Here is a 23,844-nt window from a genome sequence, read left to right on the forward strand (position 1 = left end):
TTTTGATCGCAAGTCTCTCCAAAGTAGGCAGGAGGTCTCAGAGTAATATAGTTGATATTTAATAAAGATGAGAAAAACTTCTTGTTCTGTCTTTTATCATTATTAATTTCTAAAAGGAAAGGAAAATTAGACTAAATCTGTTAGAATGCTATTCTTAAGGAAAAGGATTTATCATGCTTTTATTATAGCAACAGAGATGTGCCATGAATTAATAGGCTCATGGGGAATACAATCTGACCATTATCAAACTATTTTTACTGTGTCATTTATTTTATGATAAAACAATCTCTAACTCAGTTATATTCATATTGATTTTTAATATTTTATAAAACTCAGTGTGGTTATTATTACTTAGGACTACTTTTGATGCTCATATGCCTTCTTGAATCATCCTAGCAACCAACATTTAGGAATGATGAAAAACTGGGACTCTGAACAATGGAAAAAAAGAATCAATTAAGATGAACAAATTTCCAGACATTCTTACTGGGGAAAAGACTCTAAAATTTAAATGTATAAAAAAGTTCTAAGGTAGAGAGTGGTAAACAAGAAGATAAACTTTGGATTTACACATATTGTAATATATTATCAATCAATAAATATTTATTAAGTACCTACTTTATGCCTTACTTTGCTAAAGGATGGGGATACAAAAAGAGACAAAAGATAGTCTCTGCCCTCAAGAAGCTTACAATCCAATGAGGGGAGATAATATGCAAATAAATATATACAAAATAAGTTATATAAAAAATAAATAGGAAATAACTATCAGAAGGAAGACACTAGAATTAAAAGGGTTTGGAGAAGGATTCCTGTAGAAACTGGGATTTTAGTTGGGACTGAAAGTCAGGGAAGTCAGTATTGGTGTGGAGGAAAGAGAGAGCAATTCTGGCCATCAGGGATAACTAGAGAAAATATCTGAAGCCAAAACATAGTGTTTTCATGGAACAATCAGCAGGCCAGTATCACTGGGAGTGTAAGATTTGAAAGGTAGGAGGGACTAGGTTATAAATATTATGTAACCTATATTTGAATACCATTTGCTTTGCTACTAGAGTCAATCGGAAGCCATTGGAGTTTATTGATCAGGGAGATTATGTAAGTTTTAGAAAAACCCCTTTAGTGGTTAAATGAGGAATGGATTAGAGTGGGAAGAGACTTGAGACTGGCAGTTCCATCAGAAGGCCATTGCAGTAATCCAAGTGGGAAATGATTAGAGTCTATACCAGTAGGGTGGCAGTAACAGAGGAGAGAAGAGGACATATTGATATTGGAGAGATGTTGCCAAGATGTTGCCAAGGGATGTTGGCAATAGTTTGGATACAGGAAGTGAGAAATAGTCAGGAATTCAGAATGACTCCAAAGTTGTGAACTTGAGGGAGTGGGAGGATAGTTTCCTCCTCGATAGTAATAGGAAAGGAGTGGAGGGAGAGGGTTTAAGGGAAAAAATAATGGATTTTAGACACATTGATCTTCTGATGTCTACTGGACATTCAATTGAGATTTCTGAAAGGCACTTAAAGATGTGATATTGGGAGTTATCAGATAGGTTTGGGAAGTTAACTTTGAGAATTATCAGCAAAGAAATAGTAATTAAATCCATGAGAACTGAAAAGATCATCAAATGAAGTAATACAGAGGGGGAAGAAGAGGGCCCAGGACAGAACCCTGAAAGATACCAGAGGGCATGACCTACTTAAAGATCCAGCAAAAGCAAAAGAGATATCGCATTCAGATAGGTGGGAGAAAAATAAGGAATGAATGGTGTCCTGAAAATCCAGAGAGGAGAGTATCAAAAAGGTCATTAAATTTGGCAACTAAGAGATCATTAGTAACTTAGAATGATAAGATGAGAACTTGGATTATAGGGAATTATGGAAAAAGTGAGAGGAGAAGAAGTGGAAACACCTATGGCATACAGCCTTTGTGAGAAGTGTAACTGCAAAGAACAGGAGAGAGATATAAGACAAGTTAGTGGGAATGGGAGGATCAAGTGAGGATTCATTTTTGAGAATAGAGAAGACATGGATATGTTTCTAGTCAGTTATGATGATGATGCTTGTCCTTATGACAAGCATATGAATTGGATTTGAGTGAGGGGATTCTGTGCTAGGTCATCAGCCTCACTTTCTCCTCTAGAACCATTTGGGTTCAGTAGCCAGATATGGATCAGAATGATGGGAGATGGCCCTGGATGTGAGATAATCAGGTTTAAATGATTTGACCTGGGTCACACAGCAAGTGTCTGAGGCTGGATTCGAACTCCTATCTTCCTGACTCCAAGGTCAGTGCTCTATTCATTCATTGCATTACCTAGTTACCAGTAGAGCGGGAGAGATTGAAAATTAGTGAAATAGTGATGATGAAAGAAGACAATCTCTTGGAAAAAAGCATGGGATCACTTGTACAAATAAAGAGGCTAATTTTGGCAATGTGTTAGATGACTCTATTATGTGAAACAGGGACAAAGGAAGAGAAAATGGTAGAAAGGAACTGAGTGATAAATGACCTCTTTTGGGGCAGCTAGGTGGTGTAGTGGATAAAGCACCGGCCCTGGAGTCAGGAGTACCTGGGTTCAAATCCATTCTAAGACCCTTAATAATTACCTAGCTGTGTGGCCTTGGGCAAGCCACTTAACCCCGTTTGCCTTGCAAAAACCTAAAAAAATGACCTCTTTTTTTGGTAAAATATGAGGCAAGATTATTAACTGAGACAATGAAAGAGAGAGAGAGAGATAAAGGAGGTATGAGGAGAAAAGGAAAGATTTGGAAGAGTCACTGTGGAGAATGGGATCAGTTGGTAAAGAAAGTCTAGTAGGATTTCCTAGCAGCAGGGAAGACTCATAAATTTGTAGTGGATGCAATTGGAACACTTGCCTTATTCTATTCCCTTCATTTATCAGTACATATAAATAAATGAAAGTATGAATGATGGCAGTGATTAATGCAATAGTTTGTGACTCAGTCTCAAGTCTTTCCCTATTGCAATCCAGCCATCACTCAGCTGTCAAAGAGATCTTTCTAAAGTATAGGACTGATCTTGTTACCCTCCTACTCAGTAAATTCCTGTGTTTCCTTATCTCAGATAAAATATAAAATCCCATTTGGCCTTCAAAGATTTTCATCATTGCCTCCTATCCCACCTTTCCAGTTTTCTTACATCTTATATACTGCTCTCCCCAGTCCCATCACTTACTCTGTGATACAGTGAGATTTACCTCTTGCTATTTCCTCAGCCAAAATATCCCATCTCCCTGCTTCAGCCATTTTCCCTGACTTTCCCCATTCCTGGAATTCACTTCCTTCTTTCTTCTCTTGCTTCCCTCAAGTCTCAGCTAAAAATCTTATCTTCTACAGATGCCTTTCCTAATCTAGTTTTCCCTCCATTGATTATCTCCAATTTATCTTGTATGACTTGTTTTTAAGTAGTTGTTTGCACATTATCTCCCTCTTTGTGGATATGACTGTCTTTTTGTCTCTTTGTATTCCCAGTATTTAACTCAGTATGTGGCATGTGATAGATATGTTGGCCAAGGCTGACTGATGAAGTGGTTCAACAGTCATATTCAGTTACTATTTTGGATGGATGGCAAATAGATATCATAGCAGAGTTTTGTGATATTATGGAGTTTGGTTATAATAATAATTATTAATATTATTAAAATGCTGTTACACTGGAACAATGTTTTGTTGAAGTTTACCCAAATTTATGTGCTCACTATAGGCTTTACTAATTATTGAAATGGGGTTTCTAATATTTCTTAATGATTAAGAAAATATGTACTTTAAAATAGTACTTTGCTGACATTTTCATTATTTGACATCAAATATAAGCATACTATGAGTACATTAATTGTGGGCAAATTTTTGACATGAGACAAAACAGCAAGGCAGAGAGGAAAATGAACCATGCTGAAGTAGTAAAAATGGTATTTAATATTACTTTCATCCCAATGGATTTCTAAAAACACTTTTTAAAAAATATGCATCAACAGCAGGGCAGCCGAGTATAATATTTGGAATTGTTTTGAGTCTGTATAATAGAGTTGGTATGTCTGAATTCTTTCTTAATATAAAGGGCTTAAAACACAAACCTCTCTGGTTTGTGTTAAGATTAACTTGATAATATTGAAACAACCCAATTTGGACTTTTGGGGTAATATATACTTCATGGCTAATGCTCAAGCACCAGTTAATAATGACAACCTCATGTTTCACATGTCAGAACTCTGGATTTCCTTGTAGTGGTTAATTTAAGATGTACCATTACAAAAGGCAGTTGAACAAGTATTTTTTTCTCATTCAACAATTGGTTTCCATAGTGACCTTATATTTTTGTCCAGTTTTTCAATGCTTTTGAGTCCTGGCTTCTTTCTTCCAATTTTCTTGATGCCTCTTTTCTATTTAACTCTGTTCTTTCCTTTTTTTTCAAATCCATTCCAGGTGACTCAGCTTATTCGTTCCTTTTGCTTCAGCTTACTTCCTTCAAATCTGATTTTTCTAGCTGCTTCATCAGCTTTGTGTTCATTTCTGCCACTGGCTTCTTTATTCTTTGAATTTTCATAGTGTAAGGATGGGGAAGGGTCATTAAGTTATTCAACAAATTCTCCCAGCAATAATATGCCATATGTTGATACTTTTATCAGGTGAGATTACAAGATGATCACCCAGACATGATGCACTCATCAGGCAAAGACTATATCTCAATTGTCTACTGGCTGTGAATAAGGCTTTGATACCTCCAACCTGTTACAGAATCTATTCAGATTAGTTACTTCCTGGGATCTGTATAAAATCAAAAAAAATTTGGTTGTTGCTACTTTGGGAAGCTGTCCTTCGTTTGTCTTTCATTCTTGAGGAAGACCATGGTATCAGGAAAGTGATGTCATGTCATGCATGTGAATTGGATTTGAGGGAGGCAGTGCTGTGGAAAGTCATCAGCCTTCACTTTCTTCTCCAAAACCATCTGGGTCAAGTGGTCTGATATGGATCAGGATGACTGAAGGTGGCCCTGGATGCAAGGCAATCAGGGTGAAATGACTTGCTGAAGGTTACACAGTTAGTAATTACAGATCTTTTCCAAGAGATTTTGTAATGTGCTGAGTAATGCATCTGCAGATAGAAGAATCACTTATATTTCTCTGATAAAAATGCAAGCTGCTTCTTCAGGGCTGAAATTGTTTTTTTTTTTAACATTTATATTCCCCAGCTCCTAGGAGTACTTTGTACATAATAGGTGAAAAATAACTACTTGTTGAATTAATAAAACCCTCTTGTATAATCTTAATCAATCAGTGAGCATTTATTAAATATTCCAAATTCTAGGAATACACCCCCCCCCCCAAATCAAAACACTTCCAGGTCTCAAGGAACTTACATTTTATTGTAGAAGTCAATGTATATACTAGTAAGTGTATATGCATGTATATACATACATACATACATAAAATATAAAGTGTGTGTATATATATATATATTAATATATATATATTAAAATATGTACACACATATATGCAAAGCTTTTTTTCTTTTTATTGTCAAGGTCCTAGCAATAATTGGGGACCAAAAATGGTTTTTTGTAGAAAGTGGCACCTGAATTCAACTTCTAAGTGAATTAAGGATTTCAATCCCTGGAAATATATTTATAAAGGTAGGTTCAGTCAGGTTATGAATGGTGTTTACATGTCAAACAAAGGAATTTGTATTTTGTCGTAGGGATAATAGGATGTAACTGAAGTTTATTGAGTAGGAGAGTAGCCTGAGCTGACCTATGTTTATGGAAGATTATTTTGGCAACTATATAAAGGCTGAATTGGAGAAGGGAGAAAATTAGTGGCTATTGGATTAGATTAAGTAAGAGATGAGTAGGAGTTGAACTGGTGTGGTAGCTAGAGAAGAACACATAGAACATATTTTGTGGAGGTAGAATTGATAAGAATTGGCAGTCACCTGGATATTGGAGGTAGGGAGAAATGAAGATTTGTTTGACATAACTAGTATTTTATGGATATTTTTGACAGCTGTGTTTAAAATGAGAAGAAATAAGAAAATAAAAAAGATGAAAGCCTGTGCTAGAATGGTAACTGTATGAACCGAATGAAAGGGGTAGGAAAATAAGTGATATCAAATTATTGAAAATCAGAACTGAAGTGACCTCAGAGGACTTTTGGTTCAATCTATACTTTTATTAGTAATGCTTTCTATCACATCTCTAAACTGTGGCTATCAAGTCTCCAAAAACAACCAGTGGCAGGGAACTCAATACTACTTAAGGCAACTCACTTAATTCTAATTCTAATTAACTATTTTGTTTTATGTGGAGATGGAGGACTCTGGACCCCTGATCCTGATATCTGAAACATCTTGGTCTGTCCACTATCAATGCCACTAAAATTGAAGATGCTTCTAAATTCTGTTTTTCAATTAGCTAATATTGCACAAACAATCACTCTTAAAGTAAGCACAGTGGGAGAAAAGTTAATGCCATTACCATTCAATGTCTGTTGCTGTAAACTATTCATTATAGCTAAGTTTCAGACTGTAGGTCAGTATAATCCAATAAATCTTTTTTTTTTTAGGTTTTTGCTAGGCAATGGGATTAAGTGGCTTGCCTAAGGCCACACAGCTAGGCAATTATTAAGTGTCTGAGGCTAGATTTGAACTCAGGTACTCCTGACTCCAGGGCCAATGCTCTATCCCCTGCACCACCTAGTTGCCTCCAATCCAATAAATCTTAACAAAAACCAATGAAGTCTAGGTACTTCTAAATCTTAGGAATTTCAACGTCTTGGGAGTGATACCATTTGCAAAATGACTCCTTGTAGATCTATAGTGATTTAGGTATGAACTTTGATTTTCTTTTCTCTCTCCCTTGTGCTGCCAACTCCTGAGAAATATTACCTCACAGATGTATATCTCTCTGTCATGACTCTTTTCCTTCTTCTTCTTCTCCATCCTCCTCCAGGATCTCCTTCAATTTAGGAATACTGAGTTTTGCCAGAAGCATCGCTGAATCCAGAGATGTGAAAAAAGATTTCATTAAACATATTCCCTGGAAGAAGTCGAATATAATGACTAAGTAATGTACTTCTCTTCTTTGCCCTTGTTATTTTGTAGATCATTACTCAAACACTAATATTCCTTACCTGGTGGACCCACACTCTGAAAGCTGTTGTGGTGTGATGTAGTAGATATAGTACTATCTTGAAATTAGAAAAAGTTAGGTTTGAATCCTATTTCACTCACTTTTTGGTTGTATGTCCTTGGACAAATCACTTAAAACTCTCTGAGCCTCAGTTTTTTCATGTGTAAAATAAGGAATTGAACTTTATGACCTTTAAAGTCTCTTTCAGTTATATACAGTCCTTGAATCTTCTGATTTTCCATTGTGCCCAAAACCCTTTGGGAATATTGGTATAAATTTAGGGTGTGCAAACTAATTTTAACAGACTATAGAAGACATAATTAGAAACCAGGCAGAGAATAAAGTTATTTGTGGATGAGCCATATAAAGAACAAAATATTTATTGGATTCAATGCTCCCATGACTGATGAAAGAGAGTATCAGTTTTATTATATAGGCTTCCTTTCCCTGCCCTCCTTTTTTGCTCTCCTTCAGTCAAGACTATATTTGATTGAAGGCATACTGTGTAATGACCATTGAGTGGCTAGGTGGGTAATAGGGGAAGGGAAAAGACAAACCTAAAACATATGTTCTCTTCTTTGGAGTATATTTAGAAAACAGATATCAGATAGTGTTCTTTGTTCATTTAAACTAGCAATATGGAACTTAAAAAGGGGGCGGAGCCAAGATGGCCACAAGAAGGGAGTCTTAGGAGCTCTCTGATAAAACTCATAAACTAAGGACTCTAACTAAAATTTCGAGAGACAGAACCCACAAAGGGACCCAGTGAGGCAGTTCTCCTACTCAAGGTAACCTGGAAAAGAGCAGAAAGGCTCTGCTCCCCGGGGTTGGAGGGGCGGCCCTCCGGAGGGGTAGCCCCCCAGAGCCAAAGAACTTCAGCTTCCTGGAAGCAGCCCCAGGGCACTGGGACTCTCAGCTCACAGCAGCGGGGGAGTCTCCTGAGCTGCACCCTGAGGAGCACCGGGCACAAAGTGGGGGAACAGCGGGAGACCTCTGCCAGAGGGGGCACTGGAGCCCAGCCCTCAGGGCACACAGCTAGCAGCTTGGTCTTTCCCCAGCCCTGATCCAGGAAACAGAAGCAGGAGGAGCCCCCAGGGCATAAGCCCATTGAGCTGAGGGAGGGGAGTGAAGAGAGACTGTGAGCCTGGTCCTCTGCCCCTGGAACAAGACTCTGGGGTTCTGACCACATTCAGATCCTGATCGCAGTCTAGCCCCCCAATAGAACATCAGGGCCCCCCCTCCCACCTCAGCCCTGTGGCAGAGGGAGGTGCTTATGGTCATTCACAGACCAGGAGGGAGGATAGAGCCTCACACACTGAGACCCTTGTGGGAGTGTCCCAAAAGCTCAGGAAGCACCCCAAACCAGGCCCAGGCTGGGAAAATGAGCAAGCAAAGAAACAAAAGGAATACTATTGAGAAATATTTTGCAAATGAGCCCAAGAAGGATCAAAATACTCAGTCTGAAGATGAGGAAGCACAAGCTCCTGCATCTAAAGACTCAAAGGAAAACAGAAATTGGGCTCAGGCTATGACAGAGCTCAAAAAAGACTTTGAAAATCAAATGAGGGAGTTGGAAGAAAAACTGGGAAAAGAAAGGAGAGAGAGATGCAGGAAAAACATGAAAAGGAAGTCAGCAGCTTAGTCAAGGAAATCCAAAAAAATGCTGAAGAAAATAGCATGCTAAAAACCAGCTTAGGTCAAATGGATAAAACAGTTCAAAAAGTTATTGAGGAGAAAAATGCTTTAAAAAGCAAAATTGGCCAGATGGAAAAAGAGATAAGAAAACTCTCTGAGAACAAATCTTTCAGACAAAGAATAGAATTCAGGGAGATTGATGAATTTAACAGAAATCAGGAATCAATACTTCAAAACAAAAAAAATGAAAAATTAGAAGAAAATGTGAAATATCTCATTGAAAAAACAACTGATATGAAAAAGAGACTTAGGAAAGATAATTTAAAAATTATTGGAATACCTGAAAGTCATGATCAGGAAAAGAGCCTTGACATCATTTTCAAAGAATTACTTCAGGAAAATGCCCTGATATTCTAGAAGCAGAGGGCAAAATAGAAATGGAGAGAATCCACCAATCCCCTCCAAGAAAGAGATCCCAAAAAACCAACCCATAGGAATATTATAGCCAAGTTCCAGAACTCCCAAGTCAAAGAGAAAATATTACAAGCAGCCAGAAGGACACAGTTCAAATATCGTGGAGCTGCAGTCAGGATCACACAGGACTTAGCAGCAGCTACATTGGAAGCTCGTAGGGCTTGGAATACAATACACCAGAAGGCAAAAGAGCTTAGAATGCAGCCAAGAATGAACTACCCAGAAAGGCTGAATGTCCTCTTCCAGGGAAAAAGATGGACTTTCAATGAACCAGGGGAATTTCAAATGTTCCTTTTGGAATGGCCAGAGCTGAACAGAAGGTTTGATCTTCAGATACAGGACTCAGGTGAAGCATGGAGATTGGAGGAGAGGGGGGAAATATGAGGGACTTAATGAGGATGAACTGCATGTATTCCTGCATAGAAAAATGACACTGATAATTCTCATATGAACCTTGTCAGTTAATAGAGCAGGTAGAGAGAGCTTTTATAGTTGAAGCACAGGAGAAAGCTAAATTCGAAGATAAAATATGGTGTAAAAATGGAGTCAATAGAAAAAAAGGGAAATGGAATGGGAGAAAGAAAAAGGAGAGGGGGAATAGTCCAAGATATTTCACATAAGATTTTTTTTTTTTATTACAATGAGCTATTGCAATGATAGGGAAGTGGGGAGGCAAGGGGGAATGAGGGAACCTTTGCTCTCATCAGAGATGGCTAGGAGAGGAAACAGCATATATACTCAGTGAGGTATAGACATCTGGAGTAAGAAGGAGCGGGGAGCAGGGGGAAGGGGTGGGGATGTGAATAAAGGAGGAGAGGATGGACCATATAACACATTTTCTTTCTTACTTCTTGCAAGGGACTGGGATTGGAAGGCCTGCCCAGGACCACAGGGCAAGGTGGATTCTGGACCTAAGGGGTAGTATGGGGGCTCAGGGCTTCTTGGCCCCAGGACCAGGGATCTGTCTGCTGTGCCACTCAACGAACCTACAGCAGAGTCAGAGTGAAAGGAGAGAGAAAATAGAGTACATGGTAGTGGAGAAATAAGAAAGGAGGGAGTTGCGATCAGCAATGGCAACAGTGGAAAAATATGGAAGTAACTTTTGTGATGGACTTATCATAAAGAATGAGATCCACCCATGACAGAGTTGTTGTTGTTGGAACAAAGAGTCAAGCACATTTTTTGTTATTATTATTTGGGGGAGGGTGCAGGGCAAGTGGGGCTGAGTGGCCTGCCTGGGGTTACATAGCAGGGTGATCTTTGGGTGTCTGGGGCCGGATTTGGAACCAGGTGCTCCTGGCTCAAGGGCCAATGCTCTGTCTGCCACCCAGCCACCCCTACTATTACTACTATTTTATTTTATTTTGGGTCTTTTTTTTCTTTCTTTTTTTTTTGTTGTTTTTTGCAGGGCAGTGGGGATCGGGTGGCTTGCATGTCACACGGCTGGGTGATTGTTGGGTTTACGAGGCTGGATATGGACTTGGGTGCTCTTGGCTCCAGGGCTGGTGCTTCATCCATTGTGCCACCTGGCCATATATACAATTATTACTATTATTTTTTTATTTTAATTTTTTTCTCTCCCCTTTACTTTTTTTGCCCAAGCAAGTCTATCTATATTCATAGGGGAGGAGGGGCATTTTGTTTACTTGTAAAGAAGAGTATTTTATTAATGTAAAAAAACATTTGTACAAAATGAACATAAAAATAAATTTAAATGTAAAAAAAATAAATGACAAAAAATAAAAAAAATAAACTAGCAATATGAAAGCACTGTGAAATTAGTAAATTTAAAACTTACAAATTGATTTGCAAGACATTAGTAGAAGAAATTGAAAAAATTCTTCTCATACCATTTAAGTCTTGAAGGAGAGAAGATTCTAAGATACAATCATTGCAAATATTCACATCTAGTGAATTGTCATTACTGAACATAGATACTTTAAGAAACAGAACTGATATAAATTAATCTAGCTAAAAATTTCCAAGTCGTTTTAAAAGGGGAAAGTTACTGAAGTTTTATAATGGATAAAAATCTTAGAAGACAAAGGACTATTACCCAATTGATAAATCATGAAATGATATCAATAGACGGTTTTTAGAGGAAGATTCCAAGTTGTAATACTGATATGAAAAAATACCTCTTACCAACAAAATAAAATAAAACTTAAAACATCTCTAAGGTTCCATCTCATACACATCAAATGGCAAAAGCTGACAGAAAAGGAAAATGACAAATACTTGAAATCAGGTACAATAATGCACTATGGGTAAAACTGTGAACTGGTGCAGTCATTCTGGAAAGCAGTTTGGAATTATGCCTCTGAAGCTATTTAAGCATAGGAGAAAGCTAAATTCAAAGATAAAATATGGTGTAAAAAATGGAGTCAATAGAAAAAAGGGAAATGGAACGGGAGAAAGAAAAAGGAGAGAGGGAATAGTCCGAGATATTTCACATAAGATTTTTTTTTATTACAATGAGCTATTGCAATGATATGGAAGTGGGGAGGCAAGGGGGAATGAGGGAACCTTTGCTCTCATCAGAGATGGCTAGGCATTTGTTTTGATTCAATGATATGAATTCCAGGTCTATACCACTAAAGAAATCAAAGATATATAAAAAGGATCACATGGCCAAAAATATTTGTAACAGTTCTTTTTGTGATGACAAAGAATTGGAAGCAAAGGGGTACTCATCAAATGGAAAATGATTGAACAAATTGTGACATATGAGTGAAATGGAAGACTATTATCCTTTAAGAAATTATAAAAGGGGTGGTTTCAAAAAAATCTGGGCAGACTTGCCTGAACTGATATGAAATGAAGTATGAACATCCTGGAGAATAATTTATACAGTAACATCAATATTGTGAAGACAAATTCTTTGAAAGACTTAGGAACTCTGATCAGTATAATGATTATCCAGAATTCCAGATCACTGACATTGAAGCATAATCCTACCTTCAGAAAGAGAGATGAAATACTCAGAATATGGACTGAAATATATAGTTTTTGACATAGCCATTGAAGCTATTATTATTATTATTGTTATTATTATTTGCTTGACTTTACATAGTTGTCATTGGGAGGGGGTTGTGTTTATTGTCCTCAGAATGGCAGGAGCAGTGGGTTGAGGTTGGAGGGAAAGGGGATCTTTGTGAAACTAAATGAAAATATAAATTACAAAAGACAGTGAAAAAATAATATGGATCTATAAAGCCTAAAAGTACTGAAAACTTTGTAAATAGGAAAGTAGATAATTAATAATGCTAAATTAATTTTACTACTTTCATTTTTATATATACGTTTAAACATATACCAGTTTATATATACTAGTTTTATATCTATATAAACCAGTTCTACATATTTTATATATACACACTAGTTTTTTTTAAGTACAATATCTTCCTGTGTGTAGAAGTGGCAGATTCTAACTCAGACACTTAATTAAAAATGAATGATAGTTGAGATGCCATGGTAACTCTCTATAATGTTTTTATGGCTCCAATACTGTCATTTATTATTCAGAGTAAACTCCAACCAAGTTCCACAAATTGAGACATTGTAGCATGAAGACTACAAATCTAGATCTGAGAGAGTTCAATGATGGCAGCTATTTTTCCTAAGAGGAGTTTATTTTGTGTTTTCTTTTTCATTCCCCCATTAGAGATATTCTCTCACTATAGACCCCTCTCATCCTCTAATTCACAAATTCTAAGTGGAGGAAAGGACATATGACAGAAGCTAAAGTAATTCTGTAATAAGTATCATATATTGATTTCCACTGTCCTGGAAATGAGGGGATCTAGAAAAAAGAGAAGGGAATAGCTATGATCTGCTCCACCAAAAACTAGCTATATGACCCTGGGCAAGACATTATGTCTCAGTTTTCATGAACCTTTTCCCATAAAGTGGTGATAATCATACTTATATCCCCTTCCTGACAGAGTTGTAGTGAGATTCATATGAGATAATATCTTAAAAAGTCCTTTGCAAATCTTAAAGCGTTATTTGAATGTTGATTTTTTGACCTGGACCTGTGATTTATCTGCAAAATACTCCTAGTGAGGAACTTTCCACGGTCACTGCAAAGATGCAACTGCTTGGCAACATATGGACGTAGAGAATTGTTAAGGTAAAAGAGGTCAAGTGATTTGCCCAGTGCCACTAAACTAATACAAGATTTGAACCTTCATTTTTCTGACTCTGACTGGTTCTTATCTGCTATGCCATGCTACCTTTTGAAGGCATCTTTTCTTAATGATCTTGATTTTATGCCATACCCATGATATAGGTCATATGTCATAAATAGCAGAGTGTGTATATATATATATATATATATATATATATATATATATGTGTGTGTGTGTGTGTGTGTGTGTGTGTGTATCATACCTTCTTTTTCAGAGAAACTAAAAGAAGGAAGAAAGGAAAGAAGGAAAGGACAGAACAAAGAAAATAGAAAGGGAGAAATCTATCTTTCTTTAAAATATTCTTCTTCATAAAGCAGTTGTACATGGCCCATTTCATGCATAGAAATCTGGCCAATAAATAATATATTAGTTTGCTATTTTTTAAAAAAGTACTTTCTTTTTAAGCCATAGGAAACTTCTCATGTATTTTAAGTGGTTTACAGTCCCACTATTTGGTATTGTGAAGAGATGGGGCACACAGGACATCAAGGTGGTTCGTGGTGAACAAGAAGACTAGGACTCCGCTTGCCTCCAGAGATGCCCTATAAAGAACTGGGTTGTACACAGTTCATTGATCAGGCTAATATCTGGAAAGTAATCCACATGAAAAACCTTAAATAATTTTGTAAGAGTTAAGCATCAATTATTGGTATGTATATATATATATATATATTTTTTTTTTTTTTCTAGAGTACCTGACCACTTAAATGTTAAATAAGAGCTCTCTATCCATTTCTTAGGAAACAAGAGATTTGCTGACATCAACATGGAGACAGATGGTGATGTTCATACCTGGTATTTTTTTAATACAAACATTAGCTTCAGAAGCTCAGTGCTAAAATCACACAAAACTCATATTAAGTGAGATAGAATCCAGGGATGATTGTTTTAACGATTTTCAGGGTTTAAAAAAATCAAATACAATCTCCAAAATGTACCTGCCAATTATTTTCAACAAAGATTGGTAAATTCTGTGATGGGAAAATAAAGTATTTTCTAAGTCAGTTGAGAAGAAGACAAAGCTCTCTGCAGGGAATCCCATGTAAAGTTCTCAAAAAAGACAGCAGAATTGGGAAGCTGTAGGTATTCCTGAGCCATGTAAAATAGAAGCTTTCAGATATAGGATAAGTTTGGTTCTATTATGCACATGGTTCTATTACACCATACATGAATTTGGTGTTATTACATATTCTATGCAAAAGTGGCATCGAATCTTGGTAATTATCTATTCTAAAGCCAAGAACAGATATATTATAACAAAATGAAGGGAAAAAAGATAAAATGAGGAATAAAAAAACTTTGTGATAATTAAAATTTTTTTTGTTTCTCCTTCAACTTCTTCAAACAGTGCTATTATTGCCAACCTATATCACCTTTGCATTTAAAAAAATATGACTAGTAAAGATTTCTAATCCTTTGAAATTATGAGAAGGATAATAATGACCATCCTCCAGCTCATCTTTTGAAAGGAAAAACTAAAGATGTAAAGGAAAGGGAAGGAAGAAGAATGGAGATGAGTATGGACTGGGCAAAGTATCAATATGTAATGAGCTGGAGAGTGCCCTGGTGGCTGGTGGGAAGATATTAATCTTACCTTTCCTGATCTTTCCCCCATCCTCCTACTCTAGGAAGCGTGTACAGCCCCTTCAGGTCAAAGCCATATTTTCTCCCACCACATTCCCCCTCCACTTTGAGAATCACTGGCATAAAAACCTTCACAGAAGGCCATACAAGGACAAGGGCAAATTCCAAAGGAACATTCTTTTAACATCTGTCATTTCTTTTATGCCAGCAAATGAAGTTTCCTTGTATAAAATTAATATATACTTTAAAAAACAGGTTTAGGAAGCTGTACTGTAGCTCCATTTGGATTATAGGAGGTTTCTAGTGTTAAGTTAATGGAAGTGCTACATAGGAAAGTGAAGTGACCTGTGTTTCATCAGAAATCAAAAGAGAATTACAGTTTTTAAAAAAACCCTTCTTAGCCTATTTAGACAAAAGAATTAAATGTGGAGAGATCTTTGTTGCTCTAGAACATCTATAGAAAAAAGAATTTATATTACAGCTTATGAGAATGCTTTTCAACTTGAAAATTTAAAAACTGAGTTTTAAGAAGGCAGGATTAGTGTTTTACTGACACATTGAAAACACATCAGATGATATACTTTGGTGATATACAAGTCATTTTTCCTCCTCCATCCCTCCATCTTACCCCAGTTGAATGTAAGCTTCTTTTAGGTCAGGGATTGTCATTTTGTATTACCAATATCTGGTACTGTACTTTCCATATAGTAATCAGATTCTCTGACTTTTCTCTCCCTTCTTCAATCCATTCACTATAGACCTGCCAAACTGCTATTTCTAAAGCATCGTTTCTGGGTATGATACTCCCCTCTTCAAACCTTCAATGTCTTACTATTGTCATTAGAATAAAATATTTTGTTGGACATTTAATTCTTTTGTTGGACATTTAAAGTATTTCATAACTTACAATATTTTTATCTCTGTATTCCTGCCCCATTGACCAACTCCAATTTATTGCTCTAACACAGTACTTTTCCATAAAAACTACAGATATCTAAGGGAGCACAGTGGATCGAGCACAAGTCTGCTCTGTGATCTTAGGTAAGTCTCAACTTCTCTGAGTCTTGAGTTTCCTCATCTTAAATATATAATTTGTAGATAACAGCACTATCTCTCAGGGTTGTTGTAAGGATGAAATGTCCTTAGTACAGTGTCTGAGGCATAGTAAGAGCTATATAACTAATAGCTATTATAATCAGTATTTTTATTATTGTTAAAGAATCTTTGCAATCGAATCCTATATTATTCCCTTCTCCCATTCTATGGTTCAGAAAGACCTTGTTGTACTTAATGTAACACTAGGTGTCATTGTGGAGCAGCTATGGGACATAGTTTAGCCATTTGGACCTGCATTCACTAAGACCTTCTTCAAGTAGTGATCTATGTTTTAGCAAATCATTTTTCTAGCGGAAATTTAAGTAATTTCTGAGTTCAAGTTTAAGGTGCTGCTTGGGAGATTTATAGAATCATTCATAAGACTAAACTGAATCAATAGCTCTCAAGTGTAGATATTTTGTGAAATACAATGACAATGAAAATAAATTAATTTATCAAAAGAGAATCATATTTACAAAATGCCATCAGCAATGGTGGGTAGCAAGATGGGATGTCAATGGATGCTTTCAGCTCCATCTAAACAGATAGAGAGGAGAGAGAGGAAAAGGGGAGGAGAAAGATGACCTGCTCCTCAGCTAATACAACTTAGCAATGAGGTCTGGGGGGTAATTACAGTATTGACCAAGCTAGTCTACAGTTGTTCCTCTAATAGAGAGTTCTTGACAGACTGCCTGCTCTGGAGGAGGAAGTTAGCCAAGAGCTGGGCAAGTTGGGTTGGTTGTTTTCCTGCTCCTTCAGTCTCTAACCCGCTTTCTCCTTTCTTCCCTACTTCTCTCAGTGTCTTGACTCAAATCCTACAGTTCCCCCTAGGAGTTATATCCTTAGCTAATTTTTTTTTTTTAGGCATGAAAGCCTTTATTTGCCCAATGCCGGCTGTTACAGGCACTGCCATGTTGACTTCCAGATGGGTCTGTATGCTGTGGGGAAAGAATCTGGAAGGTCCCAAATATGTCATAAAGCAGCTTCTTGGGCCTTGGTTTTTGGGTAACTCTTAAGTTCATGATGGTAAAATCCTAGGCATTGGAGAGGAAACTGAGGCACAGTGAAGAGGTCTATAACCCTCCCTAGGGAGACACAAAGCCCAGGTGTCTTCAGACAGTATATGACAGATGACAGTTTTTTTTTTATCTCTGGGGGGTGGGATATCCATCTGGGGGGTAGGCCTAGGTCAAGGGCTAGGGGAGTCAGAGGCACAAGGCTGGAGCAGCTGGGGGCATCCAGGCAGAAGGAGGAGGAAGAGGCAGCACTGAATAGGGGCCCCCAGCTGAGGCTCAGTAATGACATTGGAAGAGGCAGGTGAAGCCTTGGCTTCTGAGATGAAGAAACTGAGGCAAGGAATCTCAGTCTTGGAATTCTAGAATTTGAAAGAGTTCTTAAAGATCATCAAAAGATAATTGCACAGACAAGCAAACTGAAACCTAGGGTGATGAATGACTTGCCCAAGGTGACACAGTTTAGAGTATTGGAAGATAGGGATTCAGAGCTCAAAAAGATGACTGCAGAGTAGTGGGGGCAGAAGTACCACAACCTCCCTTTGAGGCACATCTTATTGGAGGGTGCAATCTATGGCAGGTTTCTTGGCAGAGCTACCCCTACTCCCCATTTTGGGGAAGGAGGTGGTAGTAGCTTCTTCCATTAGTGCACAAGCAGTAAGCAGCACATTTTTAGTACCTGGCCTCATTTCTCTTCCCATAGGGAAAGCTGCTAAGGCTGGAGAGGGAGTGGTAAGGATGTAGCAAGGGGAAGTGTCGAGAGAGCAGGACTATCTGGTTCTTCTGCTCCTGGTTCTTCCCCATGAAGACAAAGTCATGGGAGGCTTGGTGTCCCACATGCTCCGGCTGTGGGGGAAGGGGGAGGGGTAGAATTTCTGTCTCTTTTGTTCCCCCATTTTGGATGTTTTCTGCCCTGAAGGTCCCTGGGAGCCGCAGGAACTAAAGGAAGGGGAGTACAGATGCTCTAACCACCATGTAGTGTGGCGATGAAGAGGATGCTGTCTTGGTCCTGTAATTGGTAGTCCAATTCACCCTGTAGCTACCAATCAGCATCATTGATTAGTACCAGAATCCCAGGCTGTATGCTATCTCCCTGGATGAATAGCTCTGGTCGCTCCTTCAGCAGGTTCTTCTTTATCCAGATGAAAAGGTTTCAGATATCCCAGGGCTCCTCTTGACTGGGTAAAGTGACCTGGTGCTTCTTTACACCATCAAATAAGAGCTCTGCCCCACCTCTGAACTCCACCTGCACTGACACGGGGGCTGCCACCTTGGGAGAGATGCAGGTAGTGGCTGTTCTTCCTTCTTGAAGAAGACCATGACATCAGGAATGCCATGACAAGCACATGAATTGTGTTTGAGTGAAGGGTGCTATGTTAAGTCACTAGTCTCACTGGAGAAAGTAGTCAGATATAGATCAGGATGACTGAAGATAGACCTGGATGTGAGGCAATAAGGGTGACAACTGTCTGAGGTCATATTAGAACTCAGATCTAATTCTAGGGCTGGTGATCTATCCCTGTACCACCTAGCTGCCCGTTAACTAGTGGAAGCTTTTAGGAGAGATTACACTCATAAATGATATTACTTCCTTTCTTCTTTTCTTTGTACCAGCTCTCTCTGTTGTCTAGGATATATTTTTTACTTTTTCTAGGTAATAAGGTTAAGTGACTTGCCCAGAGTCACAAAGCTAGTATATAAGGCTGGATTTAAACTCAGAAAGATGTCCTCCCTGTTCCAAGTTGAATACTCTATCTACTGCACTACCTAATTGCCACAAATCTCTAATAGTTAAAACCATTGACTTTCTAGCCCTAAAGTATGGGGCAGTCTCTGTGTTCAGTAAGTAGCATTGTTTTTTTCTGTCTTTCCAACTATAGTCAGCCTACATATTACTAATGATAAACTGCAGGTCTATCTGTTGAATATGGAAGACAATTACTAGTATGGACAAGTAATAAGGAGATCTATCTCCTATTTATAATCTTTCCCAGTCTCCATCCCCTGGTTGGTAATATCTCCTCTTGAAATGATCTTATATATTCTTTGTATATGTTTTGTACATGCTTAAAATGCATAGTAAATATTTTATAAATGTTTATTGATAGAATGATTGAAATAAGATCAGAGAATAAAAGACAGATGGTGATGGTTATGAGTTCACTGCAATGGTGCCAATGGATTGAAAAATGTTAAAATAAGGACCATAAAAGAGATAGAAGGGACCTTAGAAATAATTTAAGATACCATCACCTATTTTTTTCAAAAGGAGGAAACTAGCTCTAGAGTTAAGTCATTTGCATAAGAAAATTAAGAGTCAGGGCTAGAATTCTGAGACCACAGCCAGAGATCTTTCCATGGCACTGTATTAAAATTAATTCTTCCCTTTATGACTTATGGCTTTCTAACACTGTGGCAAGACAGATGAAGGGTGGATGTGGTAATGATAAAACAACATCAACATAACTATCACAAAATTAAATGTCACTGTAATGCAATTAAATTGAAATTGTTTTGAATAGTTCATATAAAGTATATTTTTTGCATTAAAGGTCAATGTTAAGCTACCCATTGGGGAGTATGATGACTATTAAACATAGGACTATAAAGGTTAGGACAAAATGTATTAAAAACTCATGCATTTTTGAAATAACATTGTAAGATTTATAGATACTGATGCTTTGATTGTTGTTTCACTTTCTCACTCTTTCCTTCAAGAAAACTCTTAAAAATTTTATTGATGGGGGAAAAAAAGCAACCGTTGGAGAAAATGCCACTCTTTGGGAAAGGAACTGAAGAGTAAAGGAAGAGAGGACATGCAGACATAAAATATCACAGAATCAGCTCCACCTGGATTGGAAAAATACTAGTGAAAGATTATCTGAGATAGTTGCAGCAAAGCAGGAGATATATTAAAAATAATGTTCTTGTTTACAGGAAAACCAAACTACTACAATTGTCAAGAAGCTAATAAGAGGTATTCTTTATTCTCAACCCTCAAAAAGGATATTAATTGTCTACTTAAAGTTAGGAAGAGCTGGATTTAAATTCTGTCATTGTGAAATCTGGGCACAGTTAATTAATTTGTCTCTAAGTATCCTAAGCAATTCCTTAGAATTTATCTACTAAATCACAGAAGAGTCCCAATCAAAGCTCTATTTTCATGTAATGGTAGAAAAAATAAAATGGAATTTGAATCATTTAGAATTTTTAATCTTCTAGGATTTTTTTTTAACCATTGGGCCAAAATACCTAGGAATCTATGGAAAGATTTTATAAGATCCAGGAACTTGGGGAAGAAAAATAGTTTTATTCATTTTATTGGTTTCCTTTTTAATTCTTTGGATTTTGTTTTGTGCATTTAAGAACATTAATTTGAGAAGGGGTCTATGGGCTTCATCAAACTTTCAAGGAGGACTATGAAACAAAAATATTAAATATTCCTTAAATTTTAGAGATGAAGAAAGGGTAGCCCAGTGAGCTTACAATAATTTATGTTAAAGTCAAGCAGCAAAGTAATGATGGAATCTGGAGAAAGTCTGTTACCTAGTTCCTATACCTTTAGCACTTCTCTCTCTACTCTTCTATCAATAGCTAATGAATTTTAACTATCTAGGCTACAAGGATACTGTTAGAGATAAATTGCAACAAAAAAGGAATAATGTGGTTCAAAGTAAATCAACTGAAGAAAAATTGTATCTCCCCAATGGATGAAAACAATATTGAATTTTCTCAGTTTGAATTTTATTATTCAGATTTTCATTACTAACAAGTAAAAATCAAATAAGATATTGTTCAAACATAAAAGTGATGGTGTTTTCTAAAAAAATCATTTGTTTTGTACCAGACCCACAGATTTTTTTAAAAAACAGTATCTGCACTGTATTTTAAACTGTATCAAAAGAAGAAATAACCCAACTTTATGGAAACAAGGCAGTGTCTGTTGGATGTCTAATACAGAGTCTTCCTGTGTGCCTGAAGATTCTTTTGGCCATTAATTTCAGATAGATTTTTTTATGACATTATAAAATGTGAACATTCACAGATGAAAAATTCAAGATTCAAATACCACAGCACCATTAAAAAAACCTCAACAATCCTGTTAAGTAATGAAATAAGAATACACTGAATTCAGGCTGCTTTTGGATATATCCCATAGTAATACTTATTTGTGCCTTGAAGGTGAATATGTTCTTTGAGGACTGCCCAATGAGAAAATAGTAGCTATTTTTACATTCCTGAAACTCTAAAAATTACAGAAGTAGATGCCTTGATGTATTTTTAAATTTTTTTTCGAAACCTCTCTTGAACAAGACTTAAGATATCCATTGAAAGAAGGGGGGGGGGAGATCTTGAGCAATACAGTTGCACTTCTTGAATGAACTCCTGTCTTTTCCACAGCCGTTGTCTCTGATTTGGACTTTGCCTTTGCCTTTCTCCCTCTTATCTCTTTCCCTTCCTGCTCTCCCTCTCTTTCTTCTTCTTCTTCTTCCTCTCAAGGGGATTACATATGGAAAACCATGGAGTCAGGAGACAGAGTAATCTGAATAGGGAATAGGGCCATAGGTAGTTTGAATGAAATGGTGAGAGGGGAGTGATATGAAAATACTGGAAATGTGACTGTGAGGCAGACTGGAGGTTTTTATTGTATCCTAGAGATAATAAGGAGCCACATAAGATTTTTTAATGGGGGAATGCAATGATAGGACTTGTATTTAGGGTAGTTGTGTGTTTGTGTCCAGAACTAGGGAGTAACTCTTATTTGCAAGAAGGCTAGGGATATATAAGAAATATGTAAAAGTATATTTGAGGTTTTCTTGGCTAAGATACTAGAGTGGTTTCCCATTTCCTTTACCAGCTCATTTTACAGATGAGCATACTGAGGCAAACAGAGTGAAGTGACTTGCCCAGGCTCACATAGCTAGTAAGTGTGAGGTCAGATTTCAACTCAGGAAGATGAATCTTCCTGATTTCAGGACCACTATTTCTCCACTATTGGTTGCTATATTGATAAGACCTAACAACTAATTGAATGCGGGAGGTAAGAAAGAAGAAAAAATTAAGGATGACTTTAAAATTGTGAACTGGATGCTTATTGCAATTGTGGGTATGGTACTTGGCTTGAATTTGCCATTATGGGTGGGCTGAGTTGTGCATAGATATTCTCTGCCTGCTTTCAGTCTATCATACAGAAGTCTCATGGTTGGATCTATATATGTGTCCCACTTTTGACCATATATGACATCCCTGAGGGAATCTGAGCTAGTAAATGACTCAAGGGACTGCTATGGGAACTGATGAAGAGACTCCTAACTGGAGGAAGCACTGGAACCCAGTGGATATACAAAAGCAGCGACTTACCTCTTTACCTCTCTTTTTTTTACTTTATGACTTTGAAGTATGTGGAAGTATGTTTTTGGGCTGTAGGGGAGGGGGCAGAGCTCTTGTATCCCTCTCTGCCTCTATATAGCCATTAGCACATGGTCTCCTGTCTCTAAATTTATTCTTTCCTGTTCTTAGGTAAGTAAGTACTGAGAAGATCTTCAAAATTTTGAAAGGTTCTGATGAAAATTAATATTATACTATATCATTTAATGATTAGTATTATTCTGTTATTCTTTTCCCTGTTTTGTACAAGAAACCCCCTCTCTTAACCTAATTGAAGACTTCTTCCGGTCTAAACTAAGGCATGGTCAAAGAAAGTGAGCATTTCAAGCCCCTGGGGGCATCTTCTGGTTAACCAATTGAAAGTGGGATCCTACTTTCTATTTAGCCCTTGAAAAGAGAACCAACCTGGATGAGGCTCTTCCCCAGGGATGATTTTACTGTCCTTGCTTCCTTTTTTTTTTTTCAAAGTTAGGGGTGATTGGGTCTCCAAGGGAAGCCTAAATAAGGGAGATCCTGCCTGGGTTGGTTTTGTATTGTAGTCAAGATTACCAGAAGCATTTAACAACCATCAAAGAATTAACATTTCTTAACCTACCTACCAATTGTGGTTTTTAAAAGGTTAATTTAAGAAGTCCAAATGATGTATTGTAAGGTCAACCAGAAGGAAGGCACACCTTGGTTTAGGAGACATGTTGGCCCTTACTCTAGATCTTTGGTTATAGAGAGAGGCTATTGATCCCACTTCTTAATTACTGCTAGTCTAACCAATAAATTGATCAGGTCCCTGGTTTTTTTGAGTTGTTAGCATGACAACAGTGTAATAGTATTTGTATCAGTTACTAAAAATAGTATCTCACCCAGGAGAAAGTTGTGTCTTTGTTGGAATTTTATTTGCCTTAATCCAAATATTTTGGAATGCTTGCAAGGTGGTATAGAGGCAATAATTGATGAGGAAGCATCTTTATCAGGAAGAAACCACTTAAAACAACTGACAGATGAGGAAAGATGGTTAGGAAGGAGCTTCTGCGACCATAACTTCTCCTGGCCAAGAGAAGTGTCAACTATGAACTCAACTATGAACTCAAATGAATAAAGCTCTTCTAATACTAGGAGCATTAAGTTATCAATATCCTATAAGTGTTCTCTACATAGATGCCTTAATCTCTGAATGCTGCTCTCTGTCTTTAAATTGTATCACACTTTTACTGTTAATATCATGTGTATTTTCTAGGTTATCTATTGAATATTGCTAATTGAAAGCACAAATTGGGATGGGTAGGGACCTAAGTGTTAAAGTTAAGTCAATAAGCATTTACTTTGTA

At 37.2% G+C, this 23,844-nt stretch overlaps 1 long non-coding RNA gene and 1 pseudogene across 1 annotated transcript in view; both read right to left on the minus strand.

Moving 5' to 3' along the window:
* The window catches only part of LOC141511160 (uncharacterized), a 116,530-nt gene that overhangs the window by 66,221 nt on the left and 26,465 nt on the right, over nucleotides 1–23,844 (minus strand). Inside the window, exon 2 of the long non-coding RNA XR_012475273.1 lies at nucleotides 6,900–7,007. This is a non-coding gene — a long non-coding RNA (uncharacterized LOC141511160). The remainder of the gene's footprint in view (nucleotides 1–6,899; nucleotides 7,008–23,844) is intronic.
* LOC141510845 (ubiquitin-related modifier 1 pseudogene) lies at nucleotides 18,099–22,335 on the minus strand (annotated as a pseudogene).

The sequence above is a fragment of the Macrotis lagotis genome, chromosome 2, assembly GCF_037893015.1.
Source record: "Macrotis lagotis isolate mMagLag1 chromosome 2, bilby.v1.9.chrom.fasta, whole genome shotgun sequence".
NCBI classification, from domain to species: domain Eukaryota; kingdom Metazoa; phylum Chordata; class Mammalia; order Peramelemorphia; family Peramelidae; genus Macrotis; species Macrotis lagotis.